The sequence below is a fragment of the Hippichthys cyanospilos genome, chromosome 4, assembly GCF_059441005.1.
Source record: "Hippichthys cyanospilos isolate Australia breed blue-spotted pipefish chromosome 4, RoL_Hcya_1.0, whole genome shotgun sequence".
Lineage (NCBI taxonomy): Eukaryota > Metazoa > Chordata > Actinopteri > Syngnathiformes > Syngnathidae > Hippichthys > Hippichthys cyanospilos.
The window spans coordinates 25677992-25700491 of record NC_142372.1 but is presented as its reverse complement, the minus strand read 5'-3'; the positions used below and the strand labels follow the sequence as shown (position 1 = coordinate 25700491).

The 22500-nt window shown below is 38.4% G+C and overlaps 1 protein-coding gene and 1 long non-coding RNA gene across 3 annotated transcripts in view; both read right to left on the bottom strand.

The window, feature by feature from the left end:
• LOC148425164 (alpha-taxilin-like) overlaps positions 1–1592 on the bottom strand; it is a 43261-nt gene extending 41669 nt beyond the window's left edge. The window contains exons 1-2 of one of the 2 annotated variants that reach the window (XM_088413394.1): positions 1578–1592; positions 1333–1389 (exon numbers count right to left, since the gene is read on the bottom strand). The gene's annotated coding sequence lies outside the window, so the exon portion shown is untranslated. Of the gene's footprint in view, positions 1–1332; positions 1390–1577 lie in introns of those variants that run through there. The other variant, XM_088413395.1, reaches the window with a different exon arrangement.
• A 2309-nt stretch (positions 1593–3901) lies between these two features.
• LOC148425163 (uncharacterized) overlaps positions 3902–22500 on the bottom strand; it is a 28110-nt gene continuing 9511 nt past the window's right edge. The window contains exons 2-4 of the long non-coding RNA XR_015865415.1: positions 10729–10804; positions 7462–9605; positions 3902–7374 (exon numbers count right to left, since the gene is read on the bottom strand). This is a non-coding gene — a long non-coding RNA (uncharacterized LOC148425163). The remainder of the gene's footprint in view (positions 7375–7461; positions 9606–10728; positions 10805–22500) is intronic.

Here is a 22500-nt window from a genome sequence, read left to right as displayed (position 1 = left end):
ACAGAAATATTAGGGTATAAGTCACATCTATTCACTTGTTTCTTGTTTCTCGTTTTGCCATTTTGTCCAAAATAACTTGGTTTCACACAAATTACCCATTTTCAAATAGTAATCACTAATGAACTAAATAAGGTAGAACCATACTTTTTTTTTATTTATTACCGAATAAGAAATGGAATCCAATCTTTCATCAGATAGTATTATGTGCTACATTTACATTGACAAAGCACACAATATTCTCTCGGCATTGAAAGATGAGCAAAAATACTCAAAATCAGCTGGCACTCTAGAGATTGCTTTTTGACGCTGAAAGAATTTGTTTCTTTTTCTGATGTTTATTAGATATTAAGTCAATAGTAACAAAATTAAATGTAAAAGCACACACTAAAAATAATTTATTTTAAGTACTCTGGGAATGGAGTGTTTCTTAATTAAGAGTGATGCAATGCATATGTGTTAGATTTTTATGCACTGGTGTCATATTCATTAGCGATACACCGATTATCGCTCCGGTATATTGGCCGATCTCTAATACTGATGTTATTATGCTGCATTTTAGGTAGGAATAAACAAGAGGTCACTGAATGCACAGGTTTTAAACTTACAGTCCACCACTGTATATTGAGGAAAGGTAGTTTCTCCAGCTATAAGAATATGTACTCAAAGTAAAACATTCTAGGATGCGTGATTGATCAACTATCCGCCAACAGATGTGTTATACAAATATCACAACTTAATAGATCAAGATTGCCTTTTAAGTAGAAACATCCTTCTGAAGGTATAGAATTAACCTGCACAGAAACACGCATTTTTCTACAACTACTATGGATAAATCAACTTAATAAGTGACGTCTAAAAATGATTTCGTTAACACGTTTTTAAAGCGTTATGGGTAATTTGGGTGTGCCGGTGTAACTTGCAGCACATAAAGTATGTCGCGTAACAGTTTCAAGTATTGTTAGCTAGACAAACACCAAGCAGCCCTACATTCATCCTGTTTACGCCTATAAATATAGTTTACGGCAAAACGTATGCATTTTATTTGACTGCGTCTCAGTGGTTTAATGTAGATGCAGGTATAATAATGTGGATGTACGTAAATCTAAAACGGCATTCAACTTTATCTTGGCGTTGAGTTAGCTTTCGTTAGCCGCGACAATTCTGTGCTAACAGCTAACAGTAAAGGTGAACGGTAAATATAACATGTGGAGCGGTCACTTCAAAAACAGAATTAGTTATTTTGATTCAGAGTGGCAGATAAAACAGAGTTAGTTGCAAGGAACTTTCAAAATTCAATCGAATCAATTTCTATCGAACATCTGGGTTATTTACCTGTTCCGATGTGGAGCCGCCCGGTCGGGTCAGTGATGTTGCGTTACCAAGCCAGCGCTGATAGGAGGGAGAAAAAAAGGACGTCAGTTTAGAGCTCTTTCACAATAATGATATTAACAATCACATTAATTAAGATGAGTTTTACACTGCAACGCTTTCCTTACACAATATGTGATTAGACTGCTCTCATCATTTGAACACATTTTATTATTGATAATAATAAATAAGGAAGTCCATGCATGTACCTTGTGTTTATTCTACTTCCGATTCTGCAACACACACACAAAAAATAAAAAAAAATATGGGCATTTATCTTTTTTTCAATAATTGTAGTATATTTATTATATAAAATTAAAGCCTTTTTCATGAAACTCAGTAATAAAATAAGTGTTGTGTTGTTTTTAGGTCCATGTAGCTTTCGTTCATTGTATTCCCGATTCTGAAACGCAAACGAAAAAAAAGGAAAACTGGGCTGTTTTAATTTTTCAATAATTGTAGTTAGTTTAAAACACACACACACACACACACACACACACACGCACAGGTGCACACACGCGCGCGCGCACGCACACACACACACACACACACACACACACACACACACACACACACACAAGTAATTTCCATGAAAACACAACAATGAATTTTGTGTTGTTGCAGTTCGGCATACATAATTCACCCACGGAATTGTTGGTGAGAAGAAGAGTTCCAGAGGGAAAAGTAAGACTCAAGGACAAGAGTGTTAAGTGCATTGAACTCCAGGATGACAAGTCAGGTTTGATGAATGAGCCCATTGCAGGACTTCTGAGGGAAGGGAGGCAGGAACAGGCAGGCAATTAGTAGGACAGGTGGTAGGTATGGGCTGACCTCTGGCAGCAGACTTTTCTTTGTCCTCAATGTTCCATGTAAGTCAGGGGTGGGCAACTCCAGCCCTGGAGGGCCGGTGTCCTGCATGTTTTCCAGTTTTCTCTCCCTAACACACCTGATTTAAACCATTAGCTCATCAACAAGCTCTGCTGGAGCTTGAGAATAATCCTAATCATTTGATTCAGGTGTGTTTGAGAGAGAAAACAGGAAAACGTGCAGGACACCGGCCCCCGAGGCCTGGAGTTGCCCACCCCGGATGTAAGTGTACCAATGATGCAGGGGCAGAATCGGTTATGGTTCCTTACTCGTCCTGTCCCCACGCTCAAACTGCCTGGAGAGGGCACCTGGTTTAAAATTCCGGGATCCAGGGCAGTAGGAGTGGGTGTAAAGAAGAGCACCCAACGACCCTGGTGAGAATAGTCTTTTGGCCTGTCGAATGTACTCCAGGTTTTTATGGTCTGTCCAAACCTGAAAAGGAGTCTTGGTGCCTTCCACCCAGTGTCGCCATTCCTCTAAGGCTATCTTAGCCGCAAGGAGTTCACGGTTTCCAATGTCGTGGTTTGCCTCTGCGGAGGTGAGACGTCGGGAATAAAAGGCAAAAGGGTGGAGCTCGTGGTCCTTAGCCCACTGCTGTGAGAGAACAGCTCCAACCCTGATATCTGTCGCTCCGGGTTTGGCATCTGGAGGATGGGAACCGAGGTGAAGTAGTCCTTAAATCTTCGGAATGCTTTATCAGCAGAGGGATTCTATTGATATTTGATTTTCAGACTGGTGAGTGATGTGAGTGGCTGCGCAATAGTACTATAATTTTGGATGAACCGTCAAGAGAAGTTTGCAAAGCCGAGGAAGCGTTGGAGCTGCTTCCGGGTTTCAGGCACAGACCAGGCGGTGACGGCTGAGACCTTTGCTGGATCCATGCAAATGCCCTCCTTAGCGATAATGTACCCTAGAAATGAGACGGATGAGGAATGGAACTCACACTTCTCAGATTTGACAAATAATGAGTTCTCTAGCAGGCGTTGCAAGACTGTGTGGACATGGAGGACATATTCCTCCAGTGTCCTGGAGAAGATGAGGATGTCATCCAGGTACACAAATCCAAATTGGTCGAAAATATCACGCAGAACATCATTGAACAGTGCTTGTAAGACCGCTGGGGCATTCGTGAGCCCAAATGGCATCACAAGGTACTTGTAGTGTCCAATGGTGTAAAGTGGTGTATCTCCCTCCCTGATCCATACTAAAAGGCAAGTGTTGCGTAGTTCGAGTTTGGTGAAATAGGAAGCACCCTGCAGAAGCTCAAACCCAGAGGACATCAGTGGAAGGGGGTACGAGGTCTTACCACAATAGTCAATGCAGGGACGAAGAGTTTTGTCCTCTTTCTCAGAGAAGAAGAAACCTGCCCTGCCGGCGAGGACGATGGCTGGATGATGCCTGCTGCAAACGACTCGTGGACTTAATTTTCCATGACCTGCCATTCCGGACCCGACAAGTGAATATAGCCGCCCCTTTGGGGGTGCCGTCCCAGGCAATAAGTCAATAGCACAGTCATAGGGCCGGTGAGGAGGCAGGGGAGTTGCATGGGCTTTACTGAAAACTGGGCTGAGGTCATGGTTTTCAGGCGGCACACCAGAAATGTCTGCTATCAAAAAACACAAAAAAGCATTGAGACTTCAAATCACTTTATTGTTTATACATTAGTTTCAGAATTTGTGTCTATGCACACATGTACATTGCCTCACAGTCTTGTCTTGTCTTGTTTCCGCCGAACTCTTTTCCCCCTTAACCGCAGTAGTACGTTCTTAAAGTATTTTAAGCAAAGTCTTGCTAGTTGCGACAGGAATCTTGCTGACAAGGTTTCCAAATGCTGGTTAATCCACTGTGGGAACCTTCACATGTTTTGTTTTACACTACCTTCATGTTACTATGGCACTGTTCTAAATGGTTTGTCAGATTACTGGTTTTATTTCGCGAACAGGTCTTTAGGTGTCACGCACAAAGTGCACCTAACTTTTGCCCCGGACATTTATCCTCAGTTCACCGGGTGTTTCAGGCCAAACATTTATTGTTATGTATTACTTTTCTCTCATTTGCAACAAGTACAATATTACCATTTTTGTGTGTGTAATACCGTATACAGCAAAAAGTAATGCATTACAGTAATACATTACAGTAATCCCTCGCTGTATCGCGGTTCATCTTTCACTGGTTCGCTGCTTAACGGATTTTTTACAGTGTGGATATACAGTCGGCCCCCGGTTTACGAACACCCTCTTTTACGAACATTTCGACTTATGAGCGTGGACCGCGGCGTTTTCTGTCCCCCACTTACGTACAAACCTTCCGTTTTACGAACAATACGACATGCCGGCCATTGTATTAGTACATTTATTTTCGCTTTGCTACGTCAACGAAATCAGAATTTGACGCTCATCACGGCAACGTTGAATGCTATTGCTCTTACAATGTCACAGTCATTGTCTCAGTCACAGTGTCAGTCACGGAGTCAGTCACGGAGATGCCAATATGCTATTGGTCGATTAAGGTCACAGTCTCGGTCTCACTCACGGAGATGCTATTGGCCGGCGTCACGTCAATCACAGAAATGCCAATCTGCTATTTGCCGAACGCCTTTATCTAGCTTGATGGCACAGCTGGTCGGGATGGAAGGAAGGAGAGAAAATGAGTGAAAAACGGAAGGAAGGAATGTTGTGAAGACTTTGCAAACTTTATCTGTTAGACATGGCTTCTAAAATTGCAAGGGGCGGTAAAGGAAGAAGTAAGAGGATGATGACAAAAGAAACCAAACAGGAGATAATAAAAAAATACAAAGGAGGCGCATGCCTAGTTAACCTTGCTCGTGAGTATGGCTGTAACCGCTCGGCAATCTTCTAAGGGAAAGACTTTTCTTGCCAGGGGACGGACCTCGCTCGACAACAAAATGGAGAGGCTTCTTCTATTATGGATTAAAGAGAAGGAAATCGCCGGTGATATGTTCTAGTTTGAGAAAAGTTCCCGTTAAAGAAAATCAATAAATAAATTCTGTGGGTTGGTCTCTGCTCACCTCCGTCTCCACTCAGCTCAAATCACGTCGCCCCAGAGGAAAATGTCATTTATCCTTTGTATATCCATGTTAATTAAATTAACTGTACAGTAGATTATGGTACTAAATTTAAATGTGTGTAAATCCGTGATGGTTTTAAGTATGATTTCACCATGCGTTGCCAGTAAGTGTACGTACAATTGACCTCGCTTTGCTACATCAATGAAATCATCTGCTCACGCATTACACGGTAATGCTGATATGCTATTGCTCTTACAATGTCACAGTCACTGTTTCAGTCACGGTGTCAGTCACGGAGATGCCAATATGCTCTTGGTCGAACGCCTTCATCTAGCTTGATGGCACAGCTGGTTGGGACGGAAGGAAGGAGAGAAAATCAGTCAAAAACGGAAGGAAGGAATGTTGTTAAGACTTTGCAAACTTTATCTGTTAGACATGGTTTCTAAAATTGCAAGGGGCGGTAAAGGAAGAAGTAAGAGGATGATGACAAAAGAAACCAAACAGGAGATAATAAAAAAATACAAAGGAGGCGCATGCCTAGTTAACCTTGCTCGTGAGTATGGCTGTAACCGCTCGGCAATCTTCTAAGGGCAAGACTTTCCTTGCTGGGGGACGGACCTCGATCGACAACAAAATTGAGAGGCTTCTTCTATTATGGATTAAAGAGAAGGAAATCGCCGGTGATATGTTCTAGTTTGACAAAAGTTCCCGTTTAAGAAAATGAATAAATAAATTCTGCGGGTTGGTCTCTGCTCCCCTCCGCCTCCACCCAGCTCAAGTCACGTTGCCCCAAAGGTAAATGTCATTTTTTCTTTGTATATGTTATTTAATTTAACTGTACAGTAGATTATCTTACTCATTATTAATAGGTGTATAAAGTCGTGATGTTTTTACCTAAGGTTTTTGCACGCGTTGCACGCATTCACTAATTAACAAAGGTTTGGATTGCCCGTCATTCGAGCAGTTCAAGTTACGAGCGTAGCCGCTGAACGGATTAAGTTTGTAACACGGGGGCCCACTGTAAATATATATATATATATATATATATATATATATATATATATATGTATTATTATTATTTTTTTTTACAGCTTATTGTGCTCTGAATCCTGAATGGCTCAGGTGCTTTACTGTTGCCTCGAAATAAAATATTGACGCTGTATTGTATTGGTTTTTCACTTGTCAATTTATTACAAAAGGCAAGAGGATCCAAAAGCTTGCTTTTGTCTCTCCTGTGTCTCTCCTTTAACTGCCGTGAGCAACGTGCTAGTAAGCAAATTGATTGACAGCTTGGGCTCTAGGAGCCGATCACGTGACTCGTAGGCGTGCCGAAAGCAAACGCACACACTATACAGACAGCAACGGAGAAATGCTCAGCTTTGGAAATCTGACTTTTATTTTTTTATAATAAATTGAAATTTCAAGTGTATCGTTATGATATAAGAGGCTTCACTTAAATTCGATGACATATCCGTTTATAATAATCTTCTTGCTCAGAAAAGAAAGAGTTTATTTATTACTCATAAGAACGTGCGGGTTCAGGACAAAGAGGCATAGCTGGGACTGCGAAATACGTGAGTGACAATGTTTCCAACTTTGTATTACTATATTAAAATGATTGTTTTAAACAAATTTGATGCTTTAAAACATGTTTTGATTTTTGGTTTTATTCTATAGTTTAGTATTGCATTGTAAAATAATAAAAAAAAAATAAAGCTGGCTACTTCACGAATTTCACTGCGTTTTACTTCACTTTGTGTTATTTTTGGAACGTAACCCCCGCGATAAACGAGGGATTACTGTACTGCCAACAACGTCTGTGACAATATATGAGCTTGAGGGTGTGATTAAATAATTTGATCACAAATAAAATCAAAAAGTAATTTGCATGATAGCTGCAAGTTTCATTTCTACATGGGATAAAAATACTTCAGTATCTGCTGTATTTAATTAATGAGTGGAAGACAACATCACCTTTACGAGAAAATTATACATCCATCTATCCATTCATTCAATCATTTTCTTGAGCCGCTTATCTTCACTGGCTGGTTTGCTGGTGCCTATCGTAGTCGTCTCTGGGCAATAGGCAGGGAACACCCTGGACGAGTTACCTGCCAATCACAATGTACACAGAGACCAACAGCCATTCACACTCACAATCACATCTAAGGGCAATATGAAGTGTTCAATACACCTACCATTCCTGCTTTTGGAATGTGGGAGGACACCAGAATGCCTGTAGAGGACCCACATGGGCACACATGCACGTACACAAACAAACACAAAAACGGCTACCAGTAGTGACTGTCAACTCATAAAGTCAAAAGGGAACAGTCACAACAAAAGGTCTAAAGCATAACATTTCCAAGAGCTTCTGGGCACAATTAAACATACATTTTGCACTTTCGTACTGCTCACAGTGAAGACTTCAAATTGAATTACTCTTTGTTTGAGGATAGACCTCATGACACCAAGCCGAGTGCACCGTCTGTAAATTGTGTTTATGCTGAAATTTAAGGGAGAGGGGTAACCAACTGGCCTGGCATAAAAATGCAGGCAATTTGGTTTTACTCTGGAATACTGCATATACGATCCAAATGCTTGTCAAATATGATTTTGCCACTGCCACCCCTCAAGCTATATAATGGGAGGAGGGGGGGTTATGGTTTTAATATCTTCTGCTATGGCCTGTGGTCTTGTGATGGCCAGCCAGGATTAATATAAGTCAAGGAGGCAGACATCCAGTAAATAATTGTTGCCATTCTACCCCTCAGCAAGTGGTTGGGGTGAGCTCGAATGGAATCGTGAGAAGTGGGGTTGGGTTTTACACCGTATGATATGTCAGGGTCTGACAATGTACTAAAACCAGAGTTTCATCCATCAGGAAAAATTACCCTCGCCTCCACAATCTGTGCAATTAACACTTCAGTTGGCACATGACAGGTGCTGATTTCACTTCTTTGCCTTTAGTTGCATCTATGCCCTGGGCAAATAGTTGCGTCTGGGGTGAGTGTCTGTAGCGTGCCTCAGTGTGATCATTCCTAACAATTGCTTAAACACACACACAAAAAAGCTAACATGTTACCCCAACAATATGATTCACACAAACACAAAAGTTTTCGGCAGATCTTGGTTGCACTGTAAAATCCTGTAGTGTAATCCTCATCAAATGAAAACATATTAATTAGATTTATTCTGCTTCATATTGATGTAAATAAATGACCAAACTCATTACAAAGAAAAAGGATACAAATCGCCTTGTTATGGACACACATGCAAATGCAAACATGCACACAAACACATACACACAAACACACATACAACAAACGCATGTTCACACAAACACGTGTGCGCATTTGCATTGTAACACACACAAGGTTATAGCAGGTTAAAAGTAAAGCTTTCAACCTAGTAACATTCAAATTGCTGTATCTTAGTTTTTGAGCTACCTCTATGTATAATATATCATTTATAAAATAAATAAATGGGGAATTCAATTATAACGACTCTGATCTTTTATCAGAGCCAGTCTCATATTCATTTGCTGATTATGTCACAGTCTGTCACCACCAGAAAAGGCCCGTGAAACTAAACGTGTTGAACAAAAAACAGCAGCTTTTATTGTCTTCGGAGGGAGAGCAAACAAACAAAATGATAAACAAAAGACCTTCTGAATCTCTAACTCACTAGCCAAACAAAAAGGAAACAAATGACAATTGGCTCACTATCTACCTAACGCAAAAACAGGAGAAAAAGGGTTAAACAAAAACAGCGTCTCCCTCCTACTACTGCTCGATCTACAGAGTCTAACAAACACACCTAACAAGCACACCTAACAAGCACACCTAGCAAACACTAAAGCACACTATTCTGAACAGTTCCTGACACGGCATTTTCTGGCAGTGGGATGACCGGAGAGAGACAGAGCTTGGTCCGTGGACTGTTTAAATAGGGCGGCAAATCAGGAGAGCCAGCCAATGGGATGACACCACCTGCACACAATTGACACACTCCAACTAAAAGGCACTCACACACACACACACACACACACACACACACACACAAACAAAGGAGAACACAGCAGAAGACATACAAAAACTACATATGACCCACGGGTCATAACAGGCAGGCTTAATGACAAGCACCTTATGACATGCAAACAGGTAGGCTTAGTGACACGTGATAACAATATGCTTGGACACTCTCAATGGTGGTTCTGTAGAAGGTCCCCAGCAGCTGCTCCCCAAGGTGGCTTTTCCTGAACACACTCAGGAAGTGGAGTTGCTGCTGGACTTTCTTCATCACTACTGTGGTGTTGATGGACCAAGAGAGGCCGTTTGTGCTGTGCAATGACAATAAAGCTATTCTATTCTATTCTACATCAGATTTTATTCACATTATAAAATAAAATCCATACCAATAGTTGTTTTTTGTTATATTCATGCACACCCTCAATATGCACTGCTTGGGGCAGGATGCACACTGCTTGGGGTAGTTGACCTGAGCTTTAAAGTAGTTAATGGGTTTGACATCAACTACCCCAAGGATTGCATGTCATTGATGATATGTGAAGCCATTTGAGACTAAAAAAAAAAAAAAAAAAAAGTGATTATATGTGTCTGTTTTCATCAGTTTTCGTTATTCAGTGATTAACCCTGATTATTACCACAATATTGTCTAGTTTAGCTTGTTTCTAAAGTAAACATTTGGAAAACTTTTAACTGAAAATGCTAATTTTAAATACTCAAAATTCTTTGTCTAAGTAATGTTTTATGAATTTTAAATTGTACATTTGAACACATGCCTGCAATTAGGGGAATTATCAGTTATTTGAGATGTTGAGATGTTGGTCATAGTAGACACTAAAAGAAATCTTTAGAATTATTTTAAAAGGTATTTATAAAATTAGGTGTAGTTGAAGGTTCATTCAACAGTACCTAGATGTATACAGTATTGAAGCTACATATTGACAAGACTTGCAGTACATTACAGTCAAGCAAAGCCATTCCTTTGATCAAATTTTGAGGAATCATTACAGCACATGTAAACCTTGGGGCTATTTCATAATTACACTTTAGCAGCTGAACGCAGTGCATTTTTGGGGCAGATTTCTGATATTTGACAGATTGAAATTCAGATCACTGATCGCCATTGCATTTGGTCCATTAATGCTTTTAACAAAGATATAATTAACATAAAACTGAAATACTAACATAATTGGTCTACTACAAAAAAGGTAATGTATCACAAAACAAATAACCAGCCAATGTTTCCCTTTTTTGTGGATCTTTGTTTGAAATATATTATTTATGCATTGGTTTGTAATGTCAAAATAAGAGGTGTGCTAGAAACAAAAACAAAAAAAATGGATACACATAAGAATCGGGAAGATCATTTACTATTATTCAAAATCCATTAAAAATATGCCAAAATGTATATAATAATTAAAGAAAAAAAAGTCATACAAATCCGCTTCTTGTCGGCTTCCATGTAACTATGTCGGAGGCACACTGCGTCATGATGTCATCACGCAGTCTGGCTCTGGAAAGTCAAACAGGAAGCACACAAACAAAGGAGGAATTTCAACCAGCCCCATCCTCATTGAAACCAAAGTTATACACACTTACAGTGTGGTGGACAATGTTGCACACAGTGGAGCCAAGGTACATCGTGCCACCCTGAAAGTTTTTTAATTTTTTTTTTTTTTAAAGGGAGAGCTCAGCTACGCCAAGCAGCTTGACCAGGAGACTAAAACAAAAATCACTAGTACTTTGACCGAAGCAAGCAGAGTGGCACTATCCTGTGATGACTGGACATTGAGGGCAACGCAGTCCTGTAGCTTTTTGCAAAGTAAGCATTAAAGTCACACCACTGCAAATGTGATTCCAATGTTTCACTCCTTTGCCAGGTTAAAGTTGACGTAGTAGTCCAATTGGCTTTGTCCGTAACAGATTTTGTGATTGGGACTGATAATGCTCCTGATTAACTTGCTTTGCCCATACTCTCAACTTTGCCCATATTCTCAATTTATGTAACTGCTCACCCAAAATAAAATATTTTCATAACTTGTTTGTCATTAACATACTGAGAAATAATAATCTTTTTCATTTGTACATTTTTTTAACGTATTTTGATACTGCAATTTCTTGTGAAATGACTTTCACTTCTGCCTTTATATTAAACAGATCCTTTGCTAAGGGTTAAAGCTGAAGTAGTAGTCCAATTGGCTTTGTTTGTTACATATTTTGTGATTGGGACTGATAATGCTCCTGATTAACACATTTCAATGCTCTGCCCATACTCTCAACTTTGCCCATATTCTCAATTTACGTACAGTACCTAGTCACTCAAAATAAAATATTGTGTCAAGTGTGACAGATGTACCTTGGGTAAAGGACTGGCCACCAGAATTGTCATTAAGATGGACAAATACAAAATCAGCATCACGCAACACAAGTCAATCAGCCTTGAAAAGACTGCGCTGCTTCCTTCAGACCAAAAGGCATTTGCAGAAATTCAAACAACCCGGATGGGGTGAGCACTCCAGGTTTGAGTACATAAAATGCGTGCACAGGATCCTAGTGATAACCATGGACTAGGTCCACTTTGGAAAAAATAGGGGTTACCAGGCAAACATAAGGAAAAATCTTGAATGTGTGGGAGGCGGTAGTGGTCATGTGCAGTGATGTTGTTAAGGTGGTGGAAATCACCACAAGGCTGCAGGGAACCATTCTTTCTAGGAACCAGGTGCAAGGGAGAGTGAGGCCCACAAGCTATTACAATGCAGAGCAGTGCCCAAACCTTTTGTTGAAGTGAACTCTTTTTTGCAACTTCCAATTTGTCGAGGCATCATGCGCGGGCAAAAACTGGTGGGCCAACCGTGGGGATAAAATGTTCCACCCTATGGTTTGTATCAACGGTGACAATATTGTATAATCTATAACAGGGGTCACCAAAATGGTGCCCGCGGGTACTAGGTTGCCCCCAAGGATCACGGGAGTAGCTCCCAGGCCTGTTCTACAAATAGCTTACAAGTGATCGAACACTGGGGATTTTCTGTGAATTTTACAAACAATTAGACATACAATTGTGTTAATTATAAAATTACACTATTAAATTACATACTTCCCTTGATTTACATATTTACTGCAGCTGTTCCTTAATTATTGTGAAAAAATCATTAGCATGGTGTCTTCACATAAACTGGTAGCCCTTCATATAACTCTGTACCAAAGAAGCAGCGCTCAGTTTCAAAAAGGTTGGTGACCCTTGATCCATCGTATCAAAGTTTTAAGTCAATACAAATCCCTACACTAAATTCTTTTTCATCTATGCTTGTAACAATTTCTTCCACAAATCCTAATATACTCATAAAGGTGAATCTGTATTTCTGAAGTCCAGTATTTTAAGAAATTATGTTTTTCTATGATGTCTTTTGACTATGAAGTCTTTTTGAAAATAGTTTAGAATTTTTGAGAACCGTGGAAGCAATTACAGTATACTGGCCTGCAATTTGTAAATAGATGTTTGTCTGCACTTGTATTGATCAGGATGATTTGCAGTTTTCATTTTCAATAGGATCATGGCAATTTTAAAAAACATATTACAAATATATGTGAATGGTTTGCACTACATATTCTTTGTCTTGAATCAATGTCATATCAATGTTAAAACAGTCTGTGGACTTCTTTATTTTTTATGACTTGACAATATTTAAAATTTCTCTGTCTTTTAAAGCACTCAGGAAAATTGTAGATGAGTAGTTATTTATACTGTACATGTATTTTACAAATTTGAATTGGCTCATCAATTTCATTCGCTTGTTTACTAGCAATGTTAGTCAAATGTTTATTCATTTAATTTGTTATATCAATGATTTAATCAATGATTCTATATTTTTCTTTCATGAAAATATTCAGGATTGTTCATTATTTTATTATTACGTCTCCTGTGCATTACTCTTGTCAGAGTTATCAATAATGAGAGACTGGAGAAAAGCCCAAACTCTGAGTCAAACATGATCTTTTGCAAAAGAGGGAGAGCACCAGGGTCTTCCGGTGTTCTGGGGCGCTCCTCCTTGTTTTATTCCAAAGATTACAAAGAAGGCGGTTACAAGTTTCAAAATAATACCATATAAGGAGTTGTTTATGTCTGTGTGTGTGAGTGAGTAGGTTAAGAGGTGTGCGAGCAAAGTGTTTTTATATGATAACATATATACATATATACAATTATTCCATCATCCATCACTCTTGTTCTGTTTTAAGAGTGCATGGTAATATTCTCCCTGAGTTGTTCTTATGATACTCGCTAGTTTATTTTGATCCATCCATCCAGCCAGCCAGCCATAAAGGGCAGCGATGGCACATTGTGTTCTGATTCTTTTTGCATTACTTTTGTATCATCATTTTGGAAAAATGCTCTAAAATACTTCTAGAAATAGAACCTTTCCAGGAAGTTGCCTGTCAGAATCAGACAAAGAAAAGGGGGTTCTGCTGAGCTAAGAGAACCCAGTGGGTGGAATGTGTAATTTGGATTTTTTTATTCATCTCTGGCTGCTCTCTTGACGGTGCTTTGTGAATTTCACAGCTCTCTATCTGACAGGTTTTTGTCCTCTGGGGTTTGTATTGCAGCCATTCTGCCATGTGGGGATTTTGAGTTAAGCCTAGTCAAATTCTGTTTTTGCCCAAAGGTATAAACACCTCTCTGCTCGGACGGCTGTAAGTGACCATGATCTGCCTCTAGCGCCCTCTAAAACAGCCTTCACACGGGTTCTTCAAAGTGGTGTGATCTCTTAATTGATGAAAGCCATTTGGTTCAGCCCGACATGCAACACCGCATTGAATGGTTGGTGAGGAAGAATTCCGCAGCCCTGGGAGTACATCCTGAAGTCATTTATTTTTTTAATTCTCCCAACAACGCTTTCGTTTCTCACTAGTTAAATATCGATTGTTGTGGTAAATTAGACTATATTTTACTTATCTACTATACACTATATCTTACTCACCATTGTTTTACAGGCAGCAACTTAAAATCGTTTTCCTGCTTAGACAGATACACTTACTTACTTAGGCTCTTCTCTTATAACATTTGTCAATATCGCCCATGAACACCAATTGCTGTCGTGACCTCTAAAGATATTATATGAACAATATTAACACCTGCTGTATCAATTAGCACCTAGTAATAAGTGTTCAACTTATCCTACCTTCCTGTCACTTTCAGACTTTGAAATATGCGAAAGGATTCTACATCTATGGCAGGAAAGGATGGGAAATCATGTGGAAGACAACATCACCTGATGTGTTTTGTCACCTCTTCCACTCCCCCGAACAAGCACTTGTTGGTGATTTTGCTCCAGGGCCTGGAAATGTCTTATCGCATCTGTTGTGACTGCTCGAGCCTTGCTAACTGTTCTTTATGACATATGCAGTTGCAAGACAATTTTTTGGTTTACACACAAAATCCACTCAACTGTAAGAGTAAACTGTCAGTGAAACTGCAGAAGACCTTAAAGCACGTTCTCTCGTCATTTCTTCATCTTCACTAATGAAATACATTCTAACTATATTGCTGTTCAACTATTATAGTCCCGCTAGATCACATACAGAAACATTAGTTTTTTTCTGTTACATTCCAGTGTTCCAGTTGACATTACAGTATTACAAATATTAGGCAGTGACGCAAATGAAATGTGTCAACTGAATGGTAGTGCACCATTCAGGATTTATGAAATTAATGATCATGTGACATGCAAACCTGTTGAGGTGGGATTTTCATTACCTATTTAGGCGTATCAAAATTGAACCAGATACTCAAGTTAGTAGTGCCTTTGATGAATATATTTCTGTTCTAAAACTCATTGACATCCAAAACATTCACAAGAATAGTGATAAACAGTACACACAAGCATTTGGCAGTTTTCTCTAGAATTGAGACCTGAGACGGTGTAAACCTGATTGCAGCTTGGTGCTCAACTTTGAAAAAGAAAAAGAATGTAATGAAAGTAGACTTCCATCTCCTCCTGTGGATTCTCTGGTGAATCTTCTATAAAACTCCAGAGGAATTTGCTCTTCCTTGTGGTTTTCCTCTGCATTCTCTTTTCTAGTATTTACAGAATTATTTACCAAAATTTCAAACAATGGCAAAAAATGCTGAACAATCAAAGAAAAAGACAATACAATAGACAACGCAACGACACAAAAAAGATGATGAAAACGCAATGAAAAACCACAGAAATATAATTGCACATCCATGGCACTCGGTGAAGCAGTAGTGCTCCCATAGTCAAAGTCTTATCCCTGCAATTTGTGTCCTGGTAATCAAACATTTTGCATTATTATTATTAGTATTATTATTATATATGGGTGTGGTTGGCAGAGATGGGTCACAATATTGTTTTCAAGAATTGGAGGTCGCAGGTGCAGTTAAAAGGGAGGCAGAGGCCTCAGATTGACACCCGCCCCTCCCTCTTGCTTTAGATCAGTATTTCTCAAATATTGGGGCGGGCTCCCCTGGGCGGGCGCTAGGCAATGCTGGGGGGGAGTGGATGACCCCAGGGAAAAGGATTTGTTTTTGCCATTTGAAGCATAGTTGGGATAAAATAAGGATTGGCATCTTTTTTTTTCAGGCACTTTGATTCACTTGTTTTTTTTCTACTTTTCAAACCTTTTACCTGTATCAATGCTGTGAAAAAATAGTTAACAGTTGATAGTTTTTTATATTGCTTTTTCTTTGTGTCAATGTTAAAAAGGATAGAGTTTCAGGTATACTATACAAATTTGATAGATAGGAATATTATTTATGGTCGGTGGCAGTCGTCTCTGTTTCGCTCTCAAGCCCAGGGAATAAGCTCGACAAGCTGAGAAACCCATACTAGCATTTGTCGTGGGATCGGAGAGTGTAGTGTTTTTGCTTTCACTGAAGCCTGGCATATTTGAAAAACATAAACAAAAACATATTTGAAAAGCAATGGGCTATGCCAAGACCAAGCATCCTATTTCTGATTTTTTTTTTTTTAATAACTATTCATGTTGCTCTTTTTGTAACACACCACTTTAAATAGCTGTACCTAACCGACCATGCTCACATGCACATTATTTCATCTACTATGCACATTTGTAAGTTATTGAAGGTATATTGTACATTATTGTAGGTATATAACCTACCCGTTTTTGGTTCCTACTTGTTCTGTTCTTGCTTTGTTACTTGTGTGCTGTTTATACCTTGTTTTTTGTCTTAACTTGGTATTAATTTTTAGAACATTCTTTAATTTTATTGTCCGGAGAAACAGTTTTTCTATACTGTGCACATGACAGTAAACACTTTGACTTCACTTGACTATGGGTTGTTCTAAAATATTAAGTCATTTATGAATATTGTTTTCTTTCAATCACTCAAAATATTCAGTGGGATCAGATATATGCATATATATGTAGGTTTTATTTATTTATTCACCCTCGCAGTCATGATAAATGCGAAAACAGGGGACTTTGAAAACAAGTTAACGGGGCTGTATTAAAAAAAAATGGTTGAATATTTTAAACCACATATTATAGCTTTGTCATCAACTCATCACAAAAAATATGCATGACAATTTTTGGGGAGCAGTGGCAGTTATACTGAAAAAAATCCCTCTCAAATATTTTTCAACCAAGATGTTCAATGGCTTTTTTGAGGTGTAATAAACTATGTCATTTATGAATATTTTTTCTCTCAACCACTCAAAATGTTCAGTGTGTGTATATATATATATATATATATATATATATATATATATATATATATATATATATATATATATATAAATTATTCATACCCCTGTGAATTTTAAGTTTTTTTGTGTGTGAAACAGATTTTTTTCCTTATTTTTTTGTGTCATATGTGACTAACAAACAAATGAATGAGAACAATACATTATTCAAGAGATTGTTCATTTCAATGTGATATTATTGATAGTTTTCCAGTGTTATGTACAAAATTATTCATACCCCTGTCAATATCTCAACAAAAATGTCACAAATGTGTACATTTTGATGCTAAATGCTATTTCAAGATGTCACCAGGTGAATAAACGCATGTTTTCAAACAAATGAACAAAGTTTGAATAAAGAACAAAAAAATAATTTTTTACAAGCGTATAAATGAAGAAAAAAAGCATCCCAGTCACACTGGGCTTTCTGGACATGCAGGAGTGCATCATGATTTTTTTTTTCTATTAAAACAAAAAAAGCAACAAAAAACTATATGGCGGAGGGACGTGCTACGTAGTTTCCCTGCATGTCAGACAGATGAGGTAACTATAAATACACATGCCACAAACACTCCTCAGACATCCAACTCAAGATATTACATTTTCTGATAGAATTGTCTAATAGTTTTTATTCTTTTTTGTCACGTTTTTTTTTTTTGTTTTTTTGTGGCTCATTATAGTTTGCTTGGAACTTTTGTGTAAAAAAAGATCCAAATCACAGGAAACAACTTCAAAATTTACGAGCAATTCTGTATCGGATTGGAGATATAAAACTGAAGATGGATGAGGAAGATCATATTTTACATTCCAAATCAATAATTTCTTTGAAGAAATAAATTCATGACCAATTTTAACCTCACCTAACAGAAAAATGGGCAATAGGACCCTATCTCCTACTCTTCCATTGTATCCTGACCACTGAAACACTTCAGAGGTCTCCTTCTGATAGCTCCATTCAATATGCATTTTATCTTGCATCGTCCTAGCAGTGATTGCCTTCTCAGCCAATTGCCACAATTTTCTGTGTATGACATTTGTCAAAATCCAACTTGTTAGCTCAGTGGATCTTGTTTTCTTCACGCTTGTAGTTGTTCAAATAAATCATACAAGTTGTGCGCAAATAGCCCTTGTCAATCTCTAAAGAGTGATGCAGTGGCCAGGGATATCACTAAATGTAATAAATGCTGCCAGGTCCATTTCATTGGTGTGCAGGCCTGTTTACCCCTTCAGAAAAAAGCTCTGAGAGAGATCAAAGCATTGAAACTGGGATCAAAGACAAGAATTACACAACTTCGGTCACATCTGAGTTGTTTATGTGATTGCTAAAGGCAAATTACATCAAATGTTACAACATTTGAAAGGTATATGTCTTGACTCAAAGTACATTAACGTCACTTTTGAAGTACATCATTACATTTAAGAGGCTTGATTTCACAACAATTTTAAAAGCCCTCAACAGGATGCTGCTAGCAACACCTCTGCCCCCTGTAAGTATCCCTCCAAACAGCTTAAATGTGTTTATAGCGTTGATACAAGTAGACTGACCCAAACAGGATCAAATAGATTTCATCATTCCTTCTAAGATGTGGTAGAATATTGAAATACTTGTTGAAAAGGATGTACGATACAGCTTTCTCTGGGGCTGTTGTTTGTCTTGACCTCAAATATTCTCTCCTCTGTAATCTTCCCACCAGGACAGAAAGTGTTGGAGGTGAAGAAGAGGTGGTTCACTGACTTGTAAACTTCCCTATTGGGATGCTGGAGGGAAAACACACTACCAACTGCTGATTGCATTTTTTCCTTTTCAAACCAAACTGGATTATACACCCTGCTATGCCCCCACTCAAACAAATGATCTCTGAGACCAGTCTCACCCCTCTTCATATTGGAGGACTTCCTCCCTCCTCAACTCTCCACTATTCTCTCAATGACAGTAAGTAAGGGCCACAGGAATATATGGAGAAATTCAATGCAACAACTCCATCTGCCATTTTTTTTTTACAGCCACACCACTGTCTCTTTTTCTGTTTCAGTGAGATGCAGAGCATTGGGACCAGTTATTCAGAGATAATTTGAACACATTTCTAATTCTCTATTGGATCAAATACAATTAACAATTGGAAAATGGATTTAGAAATCAGATTGGATCACGTCAGAATCTGGATGAGTCAGTTTGTTTGGTTTGATTTAGTTTTCTTTAGGATTGGCAGATTGAATCTGTGATCCCAAAACATCAGGACCATTCTAATCCCAGCAGTTGTGATCTTATTTAAAATCTAACGAGCCAAATAAATACCATAAAAACCCATTCATAATATATCACGTCTGTTTTTATTTCTCAATATTTTATCCAAGTGTTTATCAAACCATATCTTTTAAATTATGCACTGTTCTACACTCGAGACTGTTAGTGTAGAATGAAAACAATTCTGTGATTTTCTGGGGTGGTATCTGTTGTCTTTTGGTTAGGACTGGTCTTTTGTGTGTTTTTTTTAATTTGTCTTTTCACATTCTGGGTTTGTTAGTTGGGTTTTTGTTCATGTTTTTAGATCATGTTTGGGGTCCCGTTGTGTCAGTATGTTGTTGGTGTGATTGTGTCCACCTGTCCTAGTAAGCTTGCTTCCTTCATGTCTGCAAATCAGCTCCCTGCTCCAATTTTGTCTTGCCCAGGTAGTAAAACAGTGGGCCCCCGGTTTACAAACCCTCCTGCATCAACAAAAACAACTTTTCTCGCATGTCACGGAAATGCCGATGTGCTATTGGTCGATTAAGGCAGTCACGGAGATGCCGATATGCTTTTGGCCGGCGTCGCGTCAATCACAGAGATGCCGTTATGCTATTGGCCGAACGCCCTCATCTAGCTTAATGGCACCAGCTGGTCGGTGTGTTGTGAAGACTTTGCAAACTTTTATCTGTTAGACATGGCTTCTAAAGTTGCAAGTGACGGTAAAGGAAGAAGTAAGAGGATGATGACAATAGAAACGAAGCAGGAGATAGTACGCACGCATAGTTAACCTTGCTAGTGAGTATGGCCGTAACCGCTCGACAATTGGTACAATTCTCAAGAACAAGGAAGCTATTAAAGCAAGCAAGTCTTCTAAGGGCATGACTTTCCTTGTCAGGGGACGGACCTCGGTCAACAACAAAATGGAGAGGCTTCTTCTATTATGGGTTAAAGAGATGGAAATCGCCGGTGATATGTTCTCGTTTGAAAAAAGTTTTCGTTTAAGAAAAAAAAAAATTCTGCGGGTTTGTCTTTGCTCCCTTCCGCCTCCACCCACCACCAGCTCAAGTCACGTCGCCCCAAAGGTAAATGTCATTTTTCCTTTGCATATTTTAATTTAACTGTACTGTAGATTGTGTTACTAATTTTTAATATGTGTATAAAGTCGTGATGTTTTTTTCTAAGGTTTTTGCACACGTTGCACGCATTCACTAATTAACATAGGTTTGGATTGCCCGTCATACGGTAAATTCGAGTTACGAGCCTAGCCGCTGAACGGATTAAGGTCATAACACGGGGGCCCACTGTGCATATATATATATATATATATATATATATATATATATATATATATATATATATATATATATATATATATATATATATATATAATTTTTATAGTTTATTGTAGTTATGATAATGGCAGGTTATATTGGGCCACCAGAGAAAACCTTGCTGGCCCACCACTGATTTTTAACCACCATCATTAGACTAAGCGTACAGTTCAATCGGTCATGTGCCCTGAAATATAACGAGACCGTTTGTGTGTCCCCCCTCGTTTGGTTCTGTAATCAACTGTGCTTTCTTACCAAGTCTTGGGTTTTTGCTTATTTGTGCATTCACAGGAAATGAGGCTGACCAAGTGGAGCATCCAGCCATGGTGTTTTTGTCTCAGGGAGAGAAAATTCCTACACCAATCAAAGACATTTTTTCTTGTGTGACTGAAATGTGTGAATGAAAATATTTTTTTACATGATATTGTTTTCAAACTGTAAACATACAAATGAATATTATGGTGCTCTTGTAACATAATAAACATTTTTAGATGGTGGATGTCAGAACCAAAGAGTTGGAAACACCAAAGCAAACATATTTTTTTCCCTCAACATTTTATATTAATATTGAACAGCTCACATGTAACAATCTTGAAAGATGTGGAATTCGCACGGATAAAATGAAAATCTGGAAAAAGTGAATTGCTGGAATGTCTTGAAGTTTGAAAAATGAGACTTTGTCAGGAGTGTCAAACTCATTTTTATTGTGGGCCACATTGTATTTAGTTTCCGTCAGAGGGCCGCAATAACTCTAAAGTCAAATAAATTTTCAAGTTCGTCACACAACTAGCTAGTTTTTAAATCAGAAGTCAGTACAAACTTCAAAAGAGAGTTGAGAACAAATATGTGTTTTTTTTTCGTCAAAACTTTAAAAAGTTGAAGACAATTTGCGAGTTTGGCATTTTAGCCAGAAACTTGAAGTCACATCAGCATTTTGTGGGACACCTGTGGACTAGGTTGAAAAATGTAAAAGTTCAAGGATGAACAACAGTGGGAAAAGAAAAAAATGTATTAATGAAAAGCGCCCAAACTTTGGTCAAAATGTAGATATTGGAATGTGCTGAGTATTTTGAAATGAAACAAAACAAAACTTAAAGCAACCCAAAACCTACACCAGCTCTATACTCTCAGATGACTGAAAGACTTTGTGAAAAATCAGCAACATCCATCCATTTTCTAGAGCTGCTTATCCTCACAAAGGTTGGAGGCTTGCTGGTGTCTATTCGAGCTGACATTGTGGAGTAGGCGGAGGACACCCTGAACTAGATGCTAGTCAATTGTAGGAAAAAAAAACACAAGGGCTCAGGGAGAACATGCAAACTCCACACTGGAAGGCTGGAGCAAGGTGGATGTGAACTTGACTCCCTTTAACTGTGAGGTGGACGTGCTATTCACTGTGCCACTGAGCTGGCCAATCAGCAAAATGCCGATAAAAAATATGGTATTTTTGCTCTGAAGGAATCGTGGGATTGTTGAAAATTGATTACAAGGCGAAGGGACTGATTTTAACATTTAGAATTTGGATTGGGAAAATTTTAGAGGAACGAATGGGGATTTGGGGTTTGAAAAAATGGTCAATTGTGGCAAAACTGAAAGGAATGAGACAGGTAATAAGCCTGAGAAGCGTATATTTTAAGAAAATATTAATATTAAACAGAATGGCAAAATATGTAATAATAATAATAATAATAATAATAATAATGTTTGCCCGTTCATTCTCCATGTGTTTTGTGGACTTGGAGAAGGAGTTCAACTGACTGTGTCCCTCAGGGAGTTTTGTCTTTAAAATCCTGAAACCTCAGACCCTATATTTGCCTCTGTTTTATACATAAATGTGTACATGTAAAACCTTTCAGAGAGTCCATATTTTGGGGTGTGATATCAAACATTATATACTTACTGGTGTATTTTGTGAATGATAGCGTTTCTT